This window comes from Theropithecus gelada, chromosome 1 (assembly GCF_003255815.1).
Source record: "Theropithecus gelada isolate Dixy chromosome 1, Tgel_1.0, whole genome shotgun sequence".
Lineage (NCBI taxonomy): Eukaryota > Metazoa > Chordata > Mammalia > Primates > Cercopithecidae > Theropithecus > Theropithecus gelada.
The window spans coordinates 148689948-148711665 of NC_037668.1; the positions used below are offsets into that span (position 1 = coordinate 148689948).

At 37.5% G+C, this 21718-nt stretch overlaps 1 protein-coding gene across 11 annotated transcripts in view; it reads left to right on the forward strand.

Moving 5' to 3' along the window:
• ESRRG (estrogen related receptor gamma) overlaps positions 1-21718 on the forward strand; it is a 641686-nt gene that overhangs the window by 180699 nt on the left and 439269 nt on the right. For 10 of the 11 annotated variants that reach the window (XM_025358687.1, XM_025358775.1, XM_025358809.1 and 7 more), the window contains one exon: positions 21547-21638. The exons of the other annotated variant lie outside the window; for it this stretch is intronic. The gene's annotated coding sequence lies outside the window, so the exon portion shown is untranslated. Of the gene's footprint in view, positions 1-21546; positions 21639-21718 lie in introns of those variants that run through there. 11 annotated transcript variants of the gene reach the window in all.

Genomic DNA, 21718 nt, shown 5'->3' on the forward strand with positions numbered 1-21718 from the left:
AGGACTATATATAGTATGATACAATCTTGAAAAGTCCCATAGAAATAACCTAAACAATACATCATTTAGAGATTCATTCATGTAATCAAATTTCTAATTAAAACAAAGGAATGATGTGCACACAATTCGAGGTGGTGGTTACTTCTGGTGAGGAATGTAGCTGAATGGAATTGAGGAAGGGGCCACAGGTAGCTTTAATAGTTTGGCAATGCTCATTATTTAAGCTGGTTGGTAGATCCATGAGAGTTTATTCTGTTATTATGTTTCATACCTACATATATGAGATATCTATAGTCTCTAACGATTACAAAAGGAAAATTCAAACACCATAAAATATGTTCATGTATATAATGATAATCTTAACAAAAGCATTGCAAGGGACTAGACTGTTTTCTTTACATTACAGACCTTATTCTTCAATGTTCTATTTGTAATTCAAATTAAATGTACATACACACACATATAATATCTAATCAAACTGCTACAATGTAATACAGTTTAAATCCTGACTCTGGAACCGACCAGCTGTATGAATTTAACAAGTTACTTAAACACCCTAATCCTCAGTGTTCTTATCTGTAAAGTGGGAGTAGTTCCTCCTGGGATTCTTGTGAAGATTAACAGTTTCTCAGTAAGCACTTAATACAGGTTAATTTGTCTATTTTATTATGAACAAATTCTCTATACACGTATATGTACAGATGTATGTATACCTGTAGATACACATATAAATATATAAAATATGTAATTTTTCACTTTGTTCTATGAAGTCTATTTGATCCACGTGCTCACTCCGTCTCAATTTTTTAAAAATCTTTTAAAAATATTTATTTATTTATTTATTTTAGAGACAGGGTCTTGGTTTGTCACCCAGGCTGGAGTGTGTCCTACCTTGAACTCCTGGGCTTCAGGGATCCTGCTGCCTCGGCCCTCCAGGCAGCTGAGACTACAGGTGTGTGCCACTGCATCCAGCTATTTTTTTTTTTTTTTTTTTAAGATAGGCTCTTGCCATGTTACCCAGGATGGTCTCAAATTCCTGGGCTCAAGTGATCCTTGTGACTTGGCTTCCCAAAGTGCTGGGATTTCAGGCACCAGTGAAAATTCCTGGCCTCATTTCTTAAAAATCAAATTCATTTAGTCCAGGATTTGGGAGCACAGTTTTAGGTGTGTGTGTGTTTTTTTCTTTTAAATTGATATATCTGCAGCTTTTAAAATATGGTTAAAGACTAAAATGTTACGAGTTTAAGTTGGTAAATAGTTCAAACTATAGTCCTCTCAACACTTCCGGAGGGTTAAAATCTTGTTCTAGGATCTGAGAATCAGTAGTGAGCAAAAGTTGAATGAATGCGCAAAATTCCTTGTCCTCATAGAGCTTATATTTTGGTAGAATGAGATAAACCATACATAATAGTGAGGAGGAAAGGAGGGAAGAAAGGACGGAAGGATAGAAGGAAGGAAAGGAAAGGAGGAAGGAAGGAAGATAAAAGTGCAAAAGAGAGGGAAGGAGAGAGGGACAAAGGAACTAAAAAATTAGTGTAAAAATAATCACATCTTCATGGGTAAGTGTTACGGGAAAAATAAAACTGGATAAAGAGAATAGGGAATGCTGGAGATCTGCTTGCTATTTTGTGCAGAATATTCCAGAAGTTACTAAAGGAAGTAAGAAAACAGGCAGGTGGATCTCTGGGACAAGAAAGTCCCCGCAGAGGGAACAGGAACTGTGAGAGGTCTGGTGATTGGTTGCTCAAGGACACCAGGAGAATGAAGAGTCTAAGCAGATGGAGCAGTACTAGGAGATGAGATCATAATGTTACCGGAGCGGCAGATCGTGTTGTGCTTTAGTGAATGTTGTAAATATTTTTGGCTCTTAGTGAGTGATCTGAAATGCTATTGGATTGCTCTCAGCAGAGAAGTGATAAGATCTAACATATTTTTAAAAGATCACTTTTTAAAAATGGGCAAAAGACTTGAACAAACACCTCACAAAAGAAGATATACAAATGGTCAATAAGCATATGGAAATATGTTCACAACCATTCATCATCAGGGAAAGATGGATTAAAACCACAGTGAGATGCCATTGTATACCCATTGGAATGGCCCAAATTAAAACCAACAATATCAGCAAGAGCCCATTGACAAATGCTTACAAGTATGTAGTGTAATCTGAACTTTTATCCATTGCTAGTGAGTGTGTAAAATAACATAACACTTTGAAAAACAAGCAGTTTTATATGAAACTGAAGATTCTTACCTATGACCCAGCATTCCACTCTGAGGCATTTACTCAACAACAACAAAAGCATAGGTCTACAAAAAAGCTTTGTGCAGTGTTTATGGCATCTTTATTCATAATAGCTAAAACGTGTGAAACAAACTCAAATGTCCATCAACAAATAATGAACAAATTAGGGGATATTTATACAATGGAATACTGCTCTTCAATAATATGATATAACTATTAATACTCTCAATAACAGATGAATCTCATAAATCTTATGCTGTAGTAAAGGAAACCAGGGACACATGGTGGTGCATACTATATGTTTCCATTCATGTGACCTTCTGAAACAAGCAAAGCTAAGCTTTCATAATAGGAATCAGAACACTGGTTTCCTCTGGGAGGCGATTGAGTGGACAGGATCATAAGGGAAACGTTTTGGGATGATAGGAATGTCCTGTAACTTGGTGGAGATGGTTTTACAATAGTCAAAACTCATCAAACTTTACTCTTAAAATCTGTGTGTCTTATTGTAGGCTATAATTAGTTATTTAATGAATAACTTAATACCTAGACTTTTAAAAAAGCAAAAGGTGTCACTGTGGCTTGCCTATAGAGAATAGACTGAAGAGGCCGAGGGTGGAGACAGGGGAACCAGTCGAGATGCCATTGCCCTAGTCCAGAAGGGAGATGCTGGTGCTGTGGATTGAGGTGGTAAGGATGAAGAGGGGAGAACAGGTCAGCTCTGGATGTATTTTGAAGGAAAAGTCAAATGGATTGCATGGGTGGTGTTAGAGAAAGAAAGAGTTGAGGATGTTTCTGAAGTTTTGGGGCTGTGTAACCAAAAGATGTGAAATATTGGGGAAGGATAGATTTGCTTAAAGAGAGTAATGTGGATTCATTTATGGAAATGTTAATTTTGAGATGCATATTATACAAATATGCATATTACATTCAAATAAATGTGCTGAGTAGGAAGATAGATAAATGAGTCTGGAGTTCACAAGGCATATCTTGGCTAAAGTTATAAATTTTGGATTTGTAAGTATGGATATGGTCAAGACTATGGAGACTAACTGTGACCACCTAGGGAGAGTGTAGGAAGATAAAAGAAGAGATCCAAGGACTTGGCTTCTTTAACATTTAGAGGACTGGGAGATGTGCAACAATCAACAGAGTATAGATAAAAGAAGCAACCAGTGAGGAGGAAAGCAAAAAGAAAGTGATATTCCTAATGTTCAGCAAAGAAGTATAAGAATCTAACCAAGTCCTTTTCACATTTAAATTATTTGGAATCACTTTTATCCACCAGTCAATATTTTTAATATCACAGTGGTATGATGCTTTTCATAACCTGCCTTTAATACCTTTAAGATTGAAAGTATAATTTCAAGAATTGCAGAATACTGAGATTTCATCTCATTTCTGTTTTATTTTGTGGTTTTTCCTATTTGGTTAACCTTTTGGTTTTGTTTATTCCTTGATTGAAAGCTTTTGATAGATAAATATTGGCACACAAGTGACATAGGAATTGTTCACGCCAACCTCTATTAACTTTCAAAATTTTATTATTTTTTTCTGAAAGACTTGGCTATTTGTATTCTCTCTAACTGCACTGCCAGGCGTGTGACAGGATAGCTCCTTCGTACACAATGACATTATTCCTAGTGCATCACCACAGGTCAATCTTTTTTGAAGGCATTCTAAGAGATTCAAATTTAAGTTAAAACAAATTTCATAATATGGAGCCACAAAATCCTTCAAATAGCCAGAGCAATACTAAAAGGAACAAAGATGGAGGCATCACACTACCTGACTTCAAAATATACTACAAAGCAATAGTGATCAAAACAGCATGGTGCTGGTATACAAACTGACACATAGACCAGTGGAACAGAATGGATAACCCAGAAATAAATCCACATATTTATAGGCAATTGATTTCCCACAAAGGTGCCAAGAACATTCACTGAGGAAAGAACACCCTCTAAAATAAATGGTGTTGGGGAAAGTGGATATCTATACACAGAAGATTGAAACTACATCCCTATTCCTCATCACATACAATAATAAACTCAAAATGGATTAAAGACTTAAGTGGAAGACTTGAAACTATAAAACTACTAGAAAAAAACATATGGGAAACTCTTCAGGACATTGGTCTAGGAAAAGATTTTGTATATAAGACTGTAAAAGCACAGAGCAACTAAAAGTAGATAAATGGAACTATATTAAACTGAAAAAACTTCCTCACAGCAAAGGAAACAATTTACAAAGTCAAAAGACAACCTGTAAATGGGAGAAAATATTTGCAAACTGACACAGACAAGCTGTGACAAGAGACTAATATCCGAAATACAGAAGAAACACAAACAACAGCAAAAACAAACAAACAAAAAAACCAAATAATTCAGTTAGAAATGGGCAAAGGATCTCAATAGAGATTTCTTAAAAGAAGATGTACAAATAGCCAATAAGTACTTGAAAAAATGCTCAACATCACTAGTCATCAGGGAATTGCAAAAATCAAAACCATAAGGAAATATTATTTTCCTTCAGTTAGAATGGCTGTTATCAAAAAGACAAAAAAGAACAAATGCTAGTGAGGATGCAGAGAAAAGGGAAGACTTATGTACTGTTGGTGGGAATATAAATTACCACGGCCACTATGGTGAATAGCATGGAGGGTTCTTTTAAAAAACCTAAAAATAGAACTACTGTGTGATCCAGCAGTCCCACTACTGTGTATTTATCCAATAGAAAGGAAATCAGCATATCAAAGAAATATCTAAACTCTTATGTTTATTGCAACACCATTCACAATTGCCAAGGTATGGAATCATCCTAAATGACCATCAATGAATTAATGAATAAGGAAAGTGTAGTGTATCGACACAATGAAATACCATGCAGCCATAAAAAAGAATGAGATTTTTGTCATTTATAGCAATGTGGATCAGCCTGAAGGACATTACATCAAGTGAAATAAGTCAGGCAAAGAAAAGAAATACCCTGGATGTTCTTACATGTGGGAGATTAAAAGTATTGAGTTCATGGAAAAAGAGAGTATAATTATGGTTATTAGAGACTGGGAGGGGTAGGTGTGAGGGAAGGATGGGAGAGGTTGGTTAACAGATACAAAGTTACAGATAGATAGACAGAATAAGTTCTAGTGTTCTATAGCACAGTAGGTTAAATATTAACAATAATTTAATGTATATGTTCAAAAAATCTACAAGAGAAATTTTGGATGTTCCCAATGCAAAGAATTGATAAATAGTTATGATGATGGATATTCTAATCACCATGATTTTATCATTACACATTGTATACATGTATCGAAATATCACTCTATATTGTATAAATATGTGCAATTATTACATGTCAACTAAAAATAAAGGGAACAGAAACCCAACTCCATATGCTGTTGCCAATGCAAATAGTACCAATGAAGTGACAATCAGATGAACAGCTAAGTTCACACATGCTCAGGCAGGATCACTACTGAGATGTCACAACTTACTCCTCTGCCTGTCAGCTGGCAAGTGTCTTAATTGAAGAAACATAGCATATATATTAACGTGAACCATACTGCATTATAGGTGATAGCCTTGATATTCTGAGGCATACATTATACATACATTTAGAACCTGATTAGGTAATCAGAATATTGTTCAACTGATGGAATGCTCAAGGCATGATCTTTGACTCATTTTATATAGGGTCTTCTTATTTACATATGCCTAAATCAAGTAATTAGGAGCATTTAGTGCATTATATTGAAAATTGCATAGTGCACTGTGCTCTTGTATCCCTAGAAGAGGCCAAGATTCATCATGTTAAATTAAGCAGCAAGAAGTAGGAATAATGATGGAATTTCCAGGGTATAGAATGAAGCAAACTGAACTTGGTTTTGATGGCCCCAATGCAGGGATGGGGAATTCTTGAGTAACTTTACAGAGCTTTCCTGAAAATGGTCGTCCAAGAGGTGTGAAGACTTCTTCAGTGGAGAGGGGCTATATTGAAGTTTTTATTTTTTTAAATACATTGAGTTATTACTTATAGCATTTTTTTATCCATGGAGTAGTACAATTAAAAAGATACTGATTGCACACATATTAACAAGTCCAGCTTGCAGTGAGCTGAGATCCGGCCACTGCACTCCAGCCTGGGCGATAGAGCGAGACTCCATCTCAAACAAACAAACAAACAAACAAAAAAAACAAGTCCATTATCTCATAATCTAAAAAATATGTTCAGAGATGAGATATGATGTAACTTGGCTCATAAGCTAAAGAACCAAGATGACAATTAATTGATGTTTTAGGCATATTTATCTTCTCTTCAACAATTGAAAAGTAGGAAGGAGCATGGAATCTATAGAAAATCTAAAGTAATGATAGTAATATAAACTGTCTCGGCCATTTTCCATTTTGCATAGGCTTTTTAATGTTTTCCTTCTTAATAGTCTTACAATTTTTTTCCATTGCCCCTCAAATTGATATATCATTAATGATGAACCATATGATAGTTTTAATATTTATAATTATGTCTGTTATATTATTTCTTTAAGCACTTTAAAATATGACACAAATGAATACTTGAGCTATATTTTATATAATTTCAAAATAATTTTAGCATTCTTCCCACTTTGCAAGTAGAACCTTTGCCTGTGCAGCTCTGTGATTTATGATGACATCACGTCCTTTCAGAGATAACACTGTTATGTCACTGAACCTGAAGTGGTGAGGTCAAAAGTACATGTGAAGTAATTATGGGCCTGAAATGAAGACCGTGCTTCAGTTCAAAGGAAAGCGAGCTGGGCCAAGAGTGAGGATGAAGGTATCGGGGGATACTGAACAGAAAAGAAGACAACAAATCTCTGAAATATGGTCAACGGCATGAGCAGAGATTTTACCCTCAGCATTTTCATAGGATGCTTTGGAAAATGAAGAGAAATAATGATGAGAAAAAAAGCCTGCGAGCCTTTAAAACTTTGCTCTATTGCCTTACTAAGAAAGGCTTTGGAAAACAGAGGAGTTACATAAATGAGAGCAGGTGCGGTCGTGCAGAGAGGTAACTATTCAGCATATGTAAGCGCAGTTGGAAAATCATTGTCTTGCAGAGAATACTCGAAATTGGTCCCTAATGGCCTTGGTTTTTGTCATATGGTCTTGATTATAAGGCTAAAATTGCATTGCCATGCCTTTAGTGTGAACGAGATGGATGGATAATTATTACGTGTGCTGAATACCTTTCTGCATGGAGGAACTAGGACATCCCCTGGTCATTGTAGCCACCATTTCGACTGGCTGTCAGAAAAGCTCGAAGCAGCCAATTCATCACCATATTTATGTGGGGGAGAAATGGCATTGTGCCTCTGTGGTTGGGTGTGCACACTCCCACTACATATACATATGCAGATTGTAGACATTCTGAAGTGGCCCAGTGTAAGTGATTGTGAGGCAATGTTCAAAGAAGCAGTTGAATTAGTGGAAGTAAGGGGTTCAAAAATGAAACAGCGAGCTCTGTAGAAAATTGATGACTCTTGGTGGTGTCCATGTGCTAGTAGCTGGCAGCAAAGCAGTGCCAGGAAAGATCTGGGGGCTCAGTTGGAAATGTTGCAGGAAGTTTGAAATTTTATTGACAATAGGAGCTGTTTCTGGAAGACTGATGATTTTAGACACACTGAGAAAAAAAAAAAAAAAAAAAACGTTTTTTTTGTTATGCATGTATTTCCAACCAATTTTGCTATCTTGCATGCCTCTCAGGATCCTCTCAGAAGGTGGATATAATGATAGTGACAAAAATTCCAGCAGCTATTTTTGCTGAGAATAAATTTTGTGTCTGTTTCATAGTTGCTGCTACCATCTTTGCTGGTTAGGACGCCACAGGAGGATGCCATGGGGGAATAAGAACAAACCTAGTACTCTGTCATATCTGAGTGGGTAAGATTCAGGAATGCAATAAGATCCCTGACCATGACCACACAACTCATTCATCACGGGCATATTTATCAGGGATCCTGTCCTTGTGAGGCTGTGGCTTCCCGTTTCCATGCTGCCCTTTGCAAACTATGGGCAATTAGCTATGAGGGCCACTATCTCTTTTACTCTAAGCCTTGAACTGCGGGGCCAGCACCGAGGGGAGAAAACAAATCACTCTTTCCTGAAAAGCTTGTAGAAAGTCTAATGTGAGAGCAGTCTCAGGTTTGAGAGGACAGTGTTCTGAGCCCCAAATCAGCATTTGACAGTTTTCTGGTTGTGGTATATAATTTGCCACTCAAAGACCAGTGGGGGTGTTGGCAAGGTGTGGGGCGGAGAGCGTTTACACAAGTTGGTTGATCGGTTGTAGCCAATCACTCTAGCTGTTCTACTGATGATATTTAGATTGTTTGGATGCAGGGTGTATATTTAAGGTAAGAGGTGGCCAAAACATTAAGGAATTAAGGATGTGTGTTTGTCAATTAAAGAAAGAGTAGGAAATACAAGTGCAGAACGTTTATGTATATATATAGTATATATATATGCAAACATATATATATATAGTATGTGTATATTCTGTGTGTGTGTGTTTTCTTGTGCAAAACACATAGCAAGAGTCAAAATTCTGTAACAATTATTTTAGTATATTTAATGCAAGCTTTTATTTTTGCTGTATATATACACACACATATATATAGTGATAGTTCCATTATACCCATTATCATGCTATATAGTAGTTAAATCTGGGATTCTAGGGCAATAAAACATGAGGGTTACACTATTTTGGTGCTGTTTTTAGTTTTCATTTCTATTGGAAAGTGCTAAATTAGTAGCATTTTGTGATTCCTGATTTAGCTCTTTTAATAAGAAGCAGAAGCTAAAAACAGCCCAACCAAGCAGTTGAAGTCTTATCACAAGCCCGTAAGATCAATAAGCTAAAAAAAGTATGAAAGTTTTTGAGTGACAGCTTAAAAATGGAAAATTTAAATATATATCACTGCCTTCTGCTCCATTGTGTAATGCATAAAGCCCATTTTGGCAGTACGTTTTTAAGCAGTCCAGAAAGTGATTTATTAGTATCACTGGATTTGTGTTTATGTTCCATGCTGTAAACTATGCTTACAGCAATATATCTGTATTAAGGCATTAATACGAGGAGTGCTACCTAAGCTTAACACTACTAATATTGTCCAAAGTATAGTTTATTGGGCTATAAATAGTAACATCAGTATTGACACTTGCTGCATCATCTAAGTCCCTGAATAACTTGTGTCTGATGCTAAATGAACATGTTGCTGTTGACAGGATATAAAACATAAATAGTGAATACAAGTGATATTTCATAGCTACTGCTGGTATTTTCCACTCTCTTTTGATCTGCAGAGAAGGAGTTCTCTGTATGCTGAGACCATCATAGATTTCCCAGTGTTTGTTAGAGGACTGTGATTAGAAGATACCACATCTCGGTTTTAAACATGCTTATTTCATGTGACCACTAATTGTAAACTAAATTTCACGGTCGATCTCTCATGAAAATCCTATATTATAAGACACCTGTCAATAGATGGATACTCCATATACTTTTTAAAAAATAAGATAAATATGCTTTCAGAACAGGGATACAACTAAGAATATGAATTTCTGGAAGAGTTTTTGAACATTTTCAATAATTGTATAAAATGGTCTATGTCACAAATAGATAATCATTGCTTATAATAATAGACAAATAAATAAAATGTAGGATAGTCAGCAAATCAGGAATTGAGTTTCTGTTTAACCTTTTGCACTCAACCTAGGTCTTTACTCTGATATGAAGCTGGTTGTTATTAATTCATTTAACAAGTTTTAATTGAGAGTTTACTGTTATATGTTGGATGCTGTTTTCATAGACATGTATTTTCTAAGCTTGATTTCCTTTGTTGAAAATCAAGGCAGTATTTCAAGTCTTTTGAATTTCACCAGATACACTCTCCTTTATTAAAAGCTATAAACAATGAAAAAGCTCTTTCTTAAAAGTTACCTTCAGAATAGGGGCAAAACAGTCACGTAAATCGTGAATTTGCTAATTTACCTAGGTGTTCCTAACTTTACATTGTAAAGTCTAATGACATATATTAAATTAAGTTTTGAGTTCATTAGAATTGGAAGATAGTCATATCTAGTAATTCATTCAACATATGATTATGGAACACCAATTATGGGCCAGAAACCACGTTGCTCTCTAGACAATTAATGGTAAATGAAGCACATTCCTTATCCCGAAGATATAGTCAAAAAATACCTCATTTTGCTGAAGTAACTCAAAAGAAGTGAGGGCTGGGTGTGGTGGCTCATGCCTGTAATCCCAGCACTTTGGGAGTCCTAGGCAGATTGATCACATGAGGTCAGGAGTTCGAGACCAGCCTGGCCAACATGGCGAAACCCCTTCTCTATTAAAAATATAAAAATTAGCTGGGTGTGGTGGCATGTGCCTATAATCCCAGCTACTTGGGAGGCTGAGGCTGGAGAATGGCCTGAGCCCGGGATGTGGAGGTTGCAGTGAGCTGACACAGCACCACTGCATTCCAGCCTGGGTAATAGATCAAGACTCTCTCAGAAAAACAAAAAAAGAAGCTTGGAAAAACTCAGTTCTTTCCACCTCCCTAAACTAGTAAAAGAGAAGAATCAAATGATAATGAAACACATTTTTGGTTCGTTTATAATTTCTTGCTCATTTGTTGTAGAAGATGACAGGGACAAGCTCACAGAAATGTCAATATATTCATGTACTTTCCTTGACTTTTTCACCTCAAACATTGTAATTTTTTTGAACTGATTAGGTGGTGACAGGAAAGAGACCAGTTTAGGTAACACTTATGATCTCAGATATTAATATCATGGGTGCTAACTGTGATGCACATTATTAATCTTGTTAAAAATGAAGAGAAGCAAGCCTTAACTGCCTTTCTGGTGAAGTACAAAGTGGACAGTGTGCCCGGAGAGGGATAATGTTCTCATCCAGAAAATCAGAAACACATGCTCATCTTTTCAAAGCTATACAAGTTTTTGCCTTGATGAAACCTTTTATTCTCCCTCAAGAAAACTTCAACATTATTTCACTTATTTTGCGGTAAATAAACCTGTGCCTTTGCAGGTTTGCAGATAGTGGCCAGGTGGTTAATGTACAGGAAACAAAGAATGAGGGAATCACCAGGAAAGGTTTCTCTCTCCTTTCGTCTAAATCCAGGAGGGAGCTGGAGACGGATGTGGCTGGTCAAAAAAACTCAGTGGGAGAAGCCAGTTAAAAGAGGAAACATAGTAAATTCTAGAGCTTCAGCATGGTGAAGGTGTTGGAAAGGCAGAGTGCTCTCTTCTTTCCTAGTTGATTCACTGACAGCATCCAGATCAATGCTGAGCCCAGGGGAGAGGCCTACTTCTCCCAAAGTATGCTGGAGTACCATAAACTAGAACTCAGAGTGCTCTAAGCTTATGTTCTTGTTTTGGGGGCCCTAAATAGATCCTTGAAAAAGTACACCAAATGGTGTCAGAGTGAAGGCAGGAAACCCAGGGACTTATGAAATCCAGTGGTTTTTCATTAATTCCTTAGTGCCTTATTTCTTAGTGGAAATATTCAGCTTTGGTCTAAAAAACAGCTAAAAACCTTATGCAAAGAGCTTGTAAACAAACACCCACTTGAACCATCTGGTTTTGTAACACATACAAGTGATTAAGCCTCAGAGCTATGATTGTTACATTTTTGAGAACACAACAATCCCAAATACCCCCAAATAGATTCCTTATACCAGTTTATGGGGGGAGAAGGGGTACATGATAGAGATACTATGTATAGTAGATAATCTGGAAAGGTTAAGATAGTTTTTTTGTTTCCTTACTTTCCTCCCTCCCACCCTGCCACCCTTCCTCCTCCTTTTCCTTCCTTTTTTCACTATGAGTGTTATAGAAAGATACAACATATGGACTAAAAACATGTTTGTAGTTCCACTATACTAAGTCTACATTGTTAACAACTTAGAATGTTCCTTATCTTTACCTTGGTTATTATTTTTGCCCTTGATAGAATGAGAAACATGTGTGCTTGAATGTGTGTGTTGTGTGTGCGTGTGTGTGCACACACACACAAGGGGGTGTCTTAGCTCCTTTTAGAATACATTAAACAATCTGGTCTATTTGCAAATAATGAATTCATACTTTTTGTTCGTAATGACTAAAGAAAGTCAGGTCAGGGGGAAATTAAATATGTTAAGAGCTCTCATTTTAATTGTATAATATCGATACAGTCTTTATAGTTAATTTCCTTGACAAGTCGTAGGGCATATGGATTGGATTCTTCACATATTTCTAACGTGGAAATGATTCTAAATTGGAACATTTCATTTAGGTGACATCACCGTAGGGAAAAAGAGTAAGTTGCACCCTGTACTGCAAGTATGTGGAAATAACACAGTTCTAGCTGATGACTTTTAAAATGAATTGCCCTAGTACACAGAACCAAAAACTCTAAAATGAAATAAAAACTCTTGGTGAGAAAACAATATTAGGTCTCCTATTTGTTTTTTGTTTTTTTTTGGCCCAGGCTGGAGTGCAGTGGCGCCATCTTGGCTCACTGCAATCTCCGCCTCCCAGGTACAAGAGATTCTCCTGCCTAAGCCTCCTGAGTGGCTGGGATTACAGGCGCGCACTACCAGTGATCCGCCCGCCTCTGCCTCGCAGGGTGCTGAGATTCCAGGCGTGAGCCGCTATGCCTGGCCACGTCCCCTATTTCTTTCTCCCTAATCTTGACCATTCCTCATCTCCAGATTTATCATAGTAGCTAGTGGGAGGATTTGTTGAAAGAAGAGGGGAAAGAGAGTGTTTAGTTTCAGCAGTGGTGGTTGGAGTATCAAACTCACTCCCAAATATTTGATGGTTCAAATATAATAAAAGTTAATTTTTCCTTCACATAAAGTTTCTAATGGGTGTTCTTGATTGGGATGAGTCTCTTTCAAGTGATGATTTCAAGGCCGAGCTCCTTCTATCTTGTGGCTCTCTGACCTCAATACACAGCATCCACAGTTTCCTATATCTATCATCTACATAAAAGGAGACCATATGGGATATTGTGTGTGTGTGGGGGGCGGGGGGGTGGTTTATGGACCAAGTATGGGGAGGCTCCTGTCACTTCTACTCTCTTTCCGTGGAGGAAAACTCATCTCATGACCTTATATAAGCATAAGAGTGGCTGGAATATGGTTAGCTGTGTGTCACGCAGCAAGGGGAACTGTTGGTTAGTTTCCATGGCAAAAGGAAAAGAGGAGAAAAAGATGGGTGTTGACACAGGACACTATGGATCTTTTTATTTGCTAAGGAGGAAACAATGAAAGTAAAACTCTTTTCAGTGATGTGCTGGTAAACTGGCTCTTCCAGGGGGAATAAAACCACTTCACCTGATTTGTATTGTTTGCCAATTTCCTTGGTGTAAATATGCACAGCCCCAGCTCTAGAAAGCTAGGAATAAGCCATTCTAGCTTGTCATTTTACTAACTCTGAAAAAAATACATCTGACGAAGTCCATTTATGGGAAGGAAGTGAGCATGCATTTTGCCTTTGGTATTTGACACAAGGAAAGATTCACTTTGGAATGAACCTCTTTATCATCTGAAAAACCATCAATATGATATATTCGTATCAACAACAGATGTGGGCATACAATTTTGAGTCAGGGAAAAATAGCACCAAGGGCACAGTGAGTCAAGGCTACCCATCTGGCCTGAATCCTGGGTCATGCTCAGGCAAAATGTAAAGCACCTAGAACCACTTTCCAGTGAGTGTGCCGAGAAGACAGATGCCACTTCTGGGAGAGGTATATTTACATTTTTTTTCTTGGAATTTCATGTGATTGTTCCTGTAATCATTTTCCAAGAAGAGGGAAAGACTTGGAGATGAAATGGATGACGGCGATTAAAAACATAGATGCTAAGGATAATTTCTCTGTTTCTGATTATAAAAGAAATTGGAGGTTGGTGTCATTCCCTGTGAGAGAAGCAGAGAAATCAGGCCAGGTGTGGTGGCTCACACCTCTAATGCCACTTAGGGAAGCTGAGGCGGGCAGATCACTTGAGGTCAGGAGTTTGAGATCAGCCTGGCCAACATGGTGAAACCCTGTCTCTACTAAAAATACAAAAATTAGCTGGGTGTGGTGGTGGGTACCTATAATCTCAGTTACTCGGGAGGCTGAGGCAGGAGAATCACTTGATCCCAGTGATCTGAGATCATACCATTGCACTCCAGCCATGGTGACAGAGGGAGACTCCCTCTAAAAAAAAAAAAAAAAAAAAAAAGGAAGAAAGAAAAACAGAAAGAAAGAGAGAAAAAGAAAGAAAAGAAGGAAGGAAGAAAGGAAGGAAGGAAGGAAGGAAGGATATGGGGGGGGGTGGTCTGTGTTTTAAGAAAACACCGTTAAAATTTAAATGGATGCTCAGATCTTAATTGGCTAATCGACATTGTTAGTAGACCAATGGCTGTATATCCTTTGGACATTTTCACTATTACTTCTCAGCTTTTGCTGGCCAAAGAATCAGGCCATGTAATGATCAGTTTGATTTGCTCTTACCATTCTGTTTGATCCATGCAGATGTGGGTGTGGTGTACCTGAATCATGATGTAGTGGTCCAGATAGCTGGTCAAGACATGCAAGGGCCTATGATGCAGCCCAGTTGTTTTTGTTGTGTGTGGGTTTGTTTTCAGAAGTGTTAAAGATACAGCACCTCCCAAACCAATGATTACTCTGAGTCTTCACTGTAAAGGCTTGGAGTTTCCTATAAGGTGCCTGTTGCTCTGTTCTACTTGGGAGGGTTCTGATAGCATCATGAAGACTGTGGTCTCTCTAGGATTCATTTGGAACACAAGCTGAGGCTGATCAAAGCCTAAAGATGAATTAGATCTGTGATTTCTTGGTTCTAGTTAGTACTGGTTTATTTTACATCAATTGCTGTTTTTGGAAAGTACTAAAACTGGTAATGATAGACTCAGGTACTGAGGTTTCTCAAAAAGTTAATTCATTCTCTTAGTAAATAATAAGCTGTTCCAGGGAGCAGCTCTCCTCCTCACATATTTCCTTATGATGGTGAAAAGTAAGCTCCTCTGAAACTAACTTTTCTCCTGCCAACCATCTCTATTGAATTTTTCCTTAACTGTGGTCTGCCAAAAAAAACAGAACTGAGACTTGGCACACCAGTTTTGATCAGACCAACCATCAGAATCATAATGTCCTAAGTACAAAGCCCACTAATTGAATTTCATTCACGGACTGAAATACAGCAGCCAAGGCAGAGAACACCGTCGGCTGTTTTTTATGAGGTGCAGAGTCTAAAGTCATTTTTTAAATGTGAGTGATGCAATTTCTTGTATCTTTCATTTAAAATGCTACTTGGTAAACAGTGTTTCAGATTAGCGTATTTGTAATTTAAATGAAGACAGTACATCAAGCTGAATCTGAAAAGAAAGGAGAAGTTTGGGAAATGATTCATTCCCCTTTTTGTGTGATCTACTGTAGAAAATAATAAATAAATAGGTGTAGAGGGGGGAAGAAAGGCTTCTGGATTTTAGGAGACAAAATCGAACCATTTCTAAAAGAGTCAGTTCCAATAGCTAAATCTTTGTTTTCTTCAAGCACACTAATAAATTCTGCCTAATTCATTTTTTATTTTCTCTCAGGGTTTGCTTGCAGATTTGCCTCAACAAAGGAAGCATCATGTTACATCTTTTAAATAATTGATGGCTCTCAGTTCAAGCCAGCTTGAAGGAAATTCTGAAAATAGGTACTGATTGAGCAAGTGCCTCCTTCCTCCCCACATTCCCCTCCTCAACACTCTCTCTTCTCATCTTTGTTTAACCAAACCCACTTTTCCCTCCCCTTTTGTTTCTTTGCCTCCTTGGTTGAGAGCAGAGGGTGCTTTCATTTGGGTTTAGGCTTTAGCTAATTCTTGGTATCTCTCATTTATTTCACAACATTCTATTTACTTTATTAAAGATAGGGGGAGCTATTAATTATAAGCTGACTGATCTAATGAGGAGCTTTTAATTAATCAACAGAAATGTTATGTCATAATAACCACTGGAAACGGTTTGTTGGAATTATGAGAAAACTGGGCTTAGAGCTTGTCCCTCTAAATTTGCAGTGTGTTATTCTCCAACCGTCAAATTACCCTGGAAGCTGGGTCAGCTGCAGCCTTGCCCAGCTGTTCCTGTAGGTCCTAATACTGTGAGCTGATCTCTGTTATTCCCCCAGAGAGAGAAGAGCATCTCCATTTTACCTCACTCTTGGTGTGATTAGCAGTTGTCTAAGACTTGGAAAAGCCATTACCACTTTCAGGCAGACATGGCTGGTAGAACCTTAGACTGGTCTATAGTGATTCTGGCTTCTAGTCATGACTTTGTAAGTCACTTTGCCTTACAGGACTTCCCTTTTCTTACTGGTAAAATGAGGGCTTTGGAGTGCATTATCGCCAAGATCTTCATCAATATAGCCTTCTTGCATGCTCCAGGGAAAGGGATGATAAACCAAGAAGAACTTGCACTGCGTTTGATTTTGGGTGCATTAATGGTATTCTGACTTTGAGTGAATGAAGATCATGTGCTCCTTCTTTATTAACCTTCCTGTTTCTTTCCATGATTTTTCTTTTCTCTTAGTCTTTCATTTATGTCTTCTTCTCTTATTTATTTCCCTTCCCTTTCCTTTCTAACTTTTCATGTTTCCAGGGTTAAAGTGCAAGGAAAATGATTGGCAAAGTGCTAGACTCAAGCATCTGGGCCAACTTAATGAAGAAATCTTTTATTTTAAAAATATTTTGTCCTCACAGAAAAGCTTCCTCCGTCAGAGTTTGCATCAGAAAGTAGCCAATATTATTGAATTTGTGAAGACTAAATATAGAGTGGCAAATATCGGGAGATCTAAATCTGGAATTCTACGTTTGACCTCAGTTTAACTGGAGGGAGTCTTACATTGTACCCATCACTGAAAAAGCTGTATCTAAATTGATGGATTATTTTCTACTCTCGAAACTATTTCATAATCTTTAAGGCACTTTTCTTTTCAAAAGATGCATCACATAGATTATATCATGACATTTTATCTCTTAATAGATCACATTTCCTGGCGGTGGGGAGCTGAAATTGTCTTTGCCCTGTATCTCCCCATCATCCAGTAGCTTGCTTGCCTGCCCAAGATATCCTGCCTGATTGCCTTTATTGAAATCCTGAAAAAAAAAAAAACCTTCAAATAATCAAACCCGCATGAATAACATATGGTAGGGGATCTGGAAAACTGAGGAAATTCTTCTGTTTATCTTTTCCTGGCTGTACACTAAAGTTATCTTCAGAATCATTGAAGGAAATATGTGTTTCCCCTTTTAAAAATCTTTACTTCTGCTATGCATTCACTTTTTGAGAGTATATGCTGTTCAGGGTTTTGTATCTGTGTGTAGTAAGTAGATCCCTCACAATAGGATATACTCCTAAGGTTTTGGAATTCAAAATGTGTTTTTCCCCAAGGACAGCTGGGTGAATGGTTGGGTTCCACTGTCATGCTACCATGTTTGAGGAATATCATGTGCTAAGTGGCTTATCCTTTTATTGGAATATTTATTCTTAGAACCAGTTTGAGACCCAAGAACTGTATTTAGAGAGGTAATTCCCCTTCTAAGAAGGTTCCTGCAACAATGCAGAGGCAGCTACTGGTGATGGTAGAGGGTGATGGTAGGGATGGTGTAAGTCCTATTGCCTTGGGGTCACTGACTTTGTGGGTGAAGGGATACTGGTAATGTAGTTATCTATGTTTGTTTTAAAAATATTCTCTGGGACAGGGAAGAGAATCCAGAGGCTTCCTCTTCCTATCTCATACTACACAACCACGGTGGGGCAGATCATTCACTTTGTAATACATACGAAAGGTGCACCCTGGGAATCGTGCAATGCAAAATCCAGGCAACTGCACCTGATAGTTCTTAATCCTGGAATTTTTTCTTTGTAATAGACAATCATCAGCTTACAAAACAGTTGTGAGCTGTGTCTCAGTCTACATTTTAAAACTGGTTATTCAGAAACAATAATTGGTAACTGGGACCTAATTAAACTAAAGAGCTTCTCCACAGCAAAAGAACTATCAAAAGAGAGACAAGCTACAGAATGGGAGAAAATATTTGTAAACTATGCATACTACAAAGGACTAATGTTCAGAAACTACAAGGAACTTGAATGACTGAACAAGAAACAAGTAACTCCATTAAAAAGTGGGCTAAGATCATAAACAGACATATCTCAAAAGAAGACATACGAGTGACCAACAAACATATGAAAAAATGCTCAACATCAGTAATCATCAGAGAAATGCAAGTCAAAACCCCAGTGAGATACCATGTTACACCAGTAGGAGTGGCTATTATTAAAAGTGAAAAAGTAACAGATGTTTGCGAGATTGTGGAGAAAAGGAAACACTTATAACTATTTGTGGGAATGTAAATTAGTTCAGCCTCTGTGGAAACCGGTTTAGAGGTTTCTCAAATAACTAAAAACAGAACTACCATTCAACCTAGCAATCCCATCCCATTACTGGATATATGCCCAGAGGAAAAGAAATTATTCTACCAAAAAGACACCTGCCCTCATATGTATAACACAGCACTATTCACAATAGCAAAGACATGGAATCAACCCAAGTGCCCATCAGTTGAGGACTGGATAAAGAAATATGGTACATATAGAGTATGGAATACCATACAGCCATAAAAAAGAATGAGATCATGTCCTTTGCAGCAACATGGATGCAGCTGGAGGCCATTATTCTAAGTGAATTAACACAGAAACAGAAAACCAAATATTACATGTTCTTACTTATAAGTGAGAGCTAAACATTGGATAGAAACAGACAAAGATGAGAACAATAGACACTGGGGACTCCAAAAGAGGGGAGGGAGGGAGGGGATCAAGGGTTGAAACACTTTCTGTCTGGTACTATGTTCACTGTTTGGGTGACGGGATCAGTACAAGCCCAAATCTCAGCATCATGCAATATACTCTTGTAGCAAACCTACACATGCACCCCCTGAATCTAAAACTGAAAATAAAATAAAACAAAATAAAACTGGTTGTTTGGAATTTAGAATATTTGCAGACAAGGGAAAAAGTGAGATAAATAGTAGTGCATTTCCTGGGTTACCCACAAAATTCTTCTCAATCATATTGTTACTGGACTTCTAAAGGCCATTTACAATCTTTATCCCCCCATTCTTAGTATATTATCTATAGTATTGAATAAGAAATCTTTCACCTGGATTGGTTGTCACCATTTAAATCAAGATTTTTCTGGGGAAATATATACTGCATTTTGTAATAAGAGGAAATCATAAGGGTAACAGGAACTGATTCCATACACCCTTCCAATGCCCCACCATCTCCCCTTGCCCACAAACTGAATCTCCTGAGTTGAACGCCTCTGCTTAGAGATAGTTGATTGTTGGTATGGGATCAAAAGGAGAACTGGTTCCCAAAACCATTGTTTTAACATTAACATTATTTCAAATTTTCAGCCATTTCAGAGATAGAGTATGACAAGTTGTAGAGTTTAAATGTTAACTTGAAATCTACGGCCACACTGGCTATGAGCATTAGCAATATTACACAGAAAGCAGCCACCTAACTGTTGAAATCAGCACCTGAAGGATTTTTCTTGATTCAAGTCCTGTGTTTGTACTTCCTGAGTCCTGTGCTTTCTTTTTAAAAAAGCAAAAACCTAAATTAGGTCTTCTTGGACTTCTGACCCTCTAGTGTCAGCTGGGTGGGTCCTCTCCTAGTGTTTCTCTATACTTACATAAATTACAGTTTTTTAACAGGTTCTTATGTTCACACTCCTAAAAAATAAATAGGATTGGATTCTCACATTCGAGTCATCTTACCTCCTGTCTCTCTCATGGGTATGTTTGAAACACCATCCTAGTTTTATATGCAAAGCACCCTCCTTTCTTGATTCTAGACCCTGTCAAATTCCAACCTACACTAGAAACCTCCTCGGTCTCTTGTCTTAGTTGATCTTCAGCTCACTTTATGCAAGAAATTATTTAAAAATGATCCCTTTGTTTTCTAGTATTCAAATAGTTTCTCTTTAGCATTACAGTAAATTACCAAGGTATGATTCCAACTGCTGGGTGTAGGGGGAAGTTGGGATTGAAACCTCAATCTAGTTTATTTGCCAAGCATTTTACTTTTAACCTCATTCTTGAAAGAAAGCGGGAAAGCAATGAGTCTGAAGGGTGTCTTCAGTGAAACGATTTAGAGGTTCGTCTGAGGGTCTTCTGATGCAATGCAGGCATCTCTTTGAAGTGTTCACTCCCCAAAGTCTACAGTTACCACATTCATGCCTCAAGGGATGTGATGCAAAGTGGCCTGGTGCCACCTGAGTAATTATTTTCTCCACATCTTTTACTTAATATATTGCACCAGAGCGTGCACCAAACAAATTGTCAGGGGCATTCCGGCCTCCTGTTAGTCACAACCTTCTCTTCTCCCTTCTCACCTCCTGAGCTGCAAGTTCAGCACAGAATTTCCCTGGATATGCAAGGGATTGCTTTGTTGCTCTGAACAGTCTTTTTATATTTTAGTAAAGATATGAGAAGCATTAAGTTAAATCATATGGAATTGCCGTTTTGGTAGGTCGAAATTGATAGAGTAACAGCAACTTCATGAGGTTCAACCCAGTAGCTTCCTTTGATAGACATCTCCCTAAAACATCATTAGTGTATGTTTAGTGAAAACCCACTTGGAGTTTACTTAAAATAGAAGCTTCAAGTTTTCCCACTTAGAAAGCTGGGGCCTCTACCCTCTCTCTTGTGTTTTTTTCTGAAGATCAGAGAAATAGGACACAAAGCCTTCACATTTGGAGAAATGCATATATTTTAAGACTAATATGAAGTAAGTACAAAGTCCCTTGGTCTTGGAAGAATTTTTTTTTTCTGAAAGTTATATATGGGTATTATAATGGAAAACGCTTTGAAACCCTAACCAGAGCATTTGCTATAAATAAGAGAGGAGCGGAAGATTAATAAATCTGATAAAGCTGAGAAGGAAGAAATCTTAAAATAAGAAATGAGGACTGTACCTTCGTTGGAGTGTTAATACAGCCCTGAGTGTATATATAGGAAAATCAAAGACTTGCTAAAGGCAGAGCATACTAAGTCATAGCTATTAATGTGTGCTTAACTCTATTGCCTGGGAGATTTTATTAAATGCAGCGGCCAAGAAAATTGACCTTACTTTTTTTTTTTTTTTCCCTTTTTTGGGTTGGATCCTTGCTCACGTCACATAAATGAATAGAGCTGACAATTTACTGGTTCATCAATGAAACAATATTAAATTATGAAGATGTAAGGAAAAAATCCTACGCTAACACTGTCGCAGTTTGAAAGGTAAGCTGCTCCCTACAAGATTAGGAGATACTAATGTTCTTTTAAAATCCATATAACATAATACCATGTGATACACATTA